This window comes from Nematolebias whitei, chromosome 11 (assembly GCF_014905685.2).
Source record: "Nematolebias whitei isolate Nwh7 chromosome 11, NemWhi1, whole genome shotgun sequence".
Classification (NCBI taxonomy): Eukaryota; Metazoa; Chordata; class Actinopteri; order Cyprinodontiformes; family Rivulidae; genus Nematolebias; species Nematolebias whitei.
The window spans coordinates 29,641,675-29,645,249 of record NC_056508.1 but is presented as its reverse complement, the minus strand read 5'-3'; positions in this window follow the sequence as shown (position 1 = coordinate 29,645,249).

Sequence of the window (3,575 nt, the reverse complement as noted above, 5' to 3'; positions counted from 1 at the left end):
TAACATATACTTCACAGGTTGTGTGACAGGTTATTTCACAGGTAATGACATCAAGATTGAATTATGATGGTAAGGTGGATACATAAGTACTGTACAGCAGCAGTAAACAATAAACATATTAGCTGTCACAAGCTAATATTAGTCATATTAGTTGTCACAGATGTGGCTTGGTGTAAAGTTATTGCCAGTTGTTCAGTGTTATTTATCGAGAGTTCAGTAATCTGACAGCTGGTGGATAATAGCTGTCCTTTAGTTTTTTTGTACATGATGGCAGACTCTTGTATTGTCTGCCTGAGAGTAACAGATGGAAGAGTCCTTGTGCTGGGTGGGTGTGGTCCTTAATGATGCTGCCTGCTTCACGCAGACACTGGCTGTGGTAGATGTCCTGGTAGATGTCCTGGACGGTGTGGAGACTGCTACCAGCGATGTCCTCTGCTGTTTGCACCACTCTCTGTAGTGCTTTCCAGCTCTGACTGGTGCAGTTCCTGTACCACCCTGTAATGCAGCCTGTCAGCAGGCTCTCAATGGTGCACCTAAAGTTTGTGAGGATGCTGGTGTTCATACCAAATTTCTTTAGTCTTCTTACAAAGTAGAGTCTTTGTCGGGCTTTCCTGACCACAGTGTCTGTGGTGCTTCAAAATTGAGAAAATAAAGGAACAGGTACAAGACAGATCAGCTTCAGACTCCTTTACTTTCACTTCTCTTCTTCTATGACCAGTGTCTACTGTGTTCTCTCTCTGTCTAGTGGCTATAACCACTGGATACATAGTAATATGAGACCAGACTGCCAGGGAAATTTACGAGAAATTGGAAAAGTTTGGCTAAGTCAAACAGGCAGACTTTATAGTACCATGGCCCAACAGTGCTCTGCTTTCCAAAGACTTCCAATTCGAGGAATGAGTCAACAATGATGCAGGGATTTTGATTTAAAGAAAAGTTTAACATCAGACTGAGGAAAAATGCTTTGCTAGATCTACCATGCACAGGAACTGGGAAACGAAGGATCAGACACCTACAGTCCTGCGAAAAGCGCATGCACATTGACAGTTGTGAGGAAACAGGGAATTTTGCAGGTAAGACACTTGGTCATTTTATTTTGTGTCAAAAGTACAGACTTTAAACTATAAACCTTTTAATTGTGTTGACAGGCCAAGCAACAACCAGAGTTTTGATCCACAATTCACATATTTTTCTGAAAATGATCATCATATTTGAATTGCGTTGGAGCAGGAGGCTGCAGCAAAGATGAGCAGTCTCATGGAGAAAACACCCCCACCCAAAACAATCAACCCCCTCATACAGTTCTTTCTGACTGAGGTCTGATATTTGTCAAGCACCAAAAAAAACTACAGAATGGAGAAGAAAAAGACGCAGGAGATGATAGAGGTTAGGCAGCGATAGAGATATAGTAGAGCAGGAGGATGTAATGAGACTTGAGAGATTTGTCATATTTAGCATATTTGTATTTTATAGTTAGGGTGTAGTGTAGTGTGTTCATTGTTTAGTCAGTTTCAGTGTGTTTGATATTAAAAAAAAAGTGGCAATATTTGAATGTGAAGCTGCCGCTTCTGTTTGAGGTGGGGCAGCCGCAGACCCAGAAATGGACGGAGCCATGGAGTCAGAACCTTCTCAGACAGAAGAGGCAGAGATGAAAAATAAACAACGTCTGAGACAGAGTGTGGACTTTGACGAGGAAGTGGGAGATCCAATATTTGTTTTAGATGAAGAAAGAGAGGAAGAGTACACCGAGCACCACTCTGAGGTCTGCACAGTGAAGGGGATGGCGAGGCATGCCCACGAGGTTCAAAACCCTGCCGGCTGGGCCAGCAGAACCAAGATCAGTTCTGAGCTCTGGAGAACTCAGTATGTTGATGTCTATTGTAAACACTGACACATACCAGTCAGTGTTTCCAAGCATGGGATGGTCCTTCTTGTACCAATGAGTATTTTCATAGAGTTGCCACTTCTTGCTGTTAGGCCCTCCTTGTTGAGCAACAATTTCATGAACAGTTCTACTTTCTTCTTCATCACTTGCAGATAAGTCATCATAGATTTCTAAATCACTTGAACTTGCTCCACTGAAATTGTCCTTGCTAGAATATGCCTCTATCTGGAATACATGCTCTTGCCTGTGCCCGTTTCTCTGCATGGCACCATCAGGCTTCTGAAACCATTGACCATGTGCTGTGTGCTAATTCAGCTTGATGAGGAACACAATACACATCCAATCAACTAAAACTGAAGTTTCAACATTTATTTGTTCTAACTAATTTTTTCTTTGAATGCTTTGAATATGTGATGATTTCTAGGCAGAAGACCCAATTGGTGCAGGCAGGCAAGCAGGACTCAGGGAATATAAATAAATAATTTATTATTTACAAAATAAAGATGGCTGACGGGGCAGCAGACTTACATAAATCATGGGACAGGACGCAAGATACGAGGAGCAGAACAGGCATCACAGTGACACAATGACCAGACAATGAGGGATGCAGGCAAACAGATTTAAATACACACACACACTAACGAGACTAACACAGAACACCTGTGAAACATCACAGGTGCAGACATCAGAGGGGGAGCAGACAAATATAGAACAGTAGAGGGAAACAGAGACCAGGGAAAGCACAACTCCTGCAGTACCTCCCCCACAAAGACGTCCCTTGACGTCTCCAAGACCCCCACACCCCCCAAAACGTGGGTGGGAGGAGGGGGGAAGCCAACAGGGAGGAGGGCATTAAGGAAAAAAAAGAGACACAAGGGGAACGAAGAACTGTACAGGGTGCACCAGGGGCAAGGCACAACACACGGAAACACGAGGTTAGAGTTCAGCCGGGCAGCTGAGAGGTCGTCCAACAGGCAGGAACAGGTCGGGCAGAGTAGGAGTGAGGACCTCAGCGGACGGACCAGGAGTGAGGACCTCAGCGGACAGACCAGGAGCGAGGACCTCAGCGGACGGACCAGGAGTGAGGACCTCAGCAGACGGGCCAGCGGTGAGGACCTCAGCGGATGGGCCAGCGGCAAGGACCTAAGCGGACGGGCCAGCGGCGAGGACCTCAGCGGACAGACCAGGAGTGGCATGGGATCCACCTCGGAGGCTGCGTGCAGCTTGGGATCCACTTTGGGGGCTGCATGCAGCATGGGATCCACCTCTGTGGCTATGTGCAGCATGGGATCCACCTCGGGGGCTACGTGCAGCATGGGATCCACCTCAGGGGCTGCGTGCAGCAACAGGATCTGGAGTTGACGTGTCCGAGTCTGTGGACTCAGGACAGGTTGGGTCCTCACACAGCGTGGATGATGCAGAGTCTACAGGAGATGGAAAAACAATGGGGACTGTAGTAGGCATGGGAGCGACCACAGGGGCTGCAGTTGTGAGGACCTCTGGAGCCAGAAGCAGGAACCGAGGAAGTGCCGGGGGTGTAGCTGGAGGCTCAGAGTCTCTAAAATGACCCCACAGCTTGTCTTCCAGGGACAGAGCAGTGAGAGTCGTGCTGCCTGCTGGGTCTTGGTTTGGTCTGGTCATTCTGTGATGATTTCTAGGCAGAAGACCCAATTGGTGCAGGCAGGCAAGC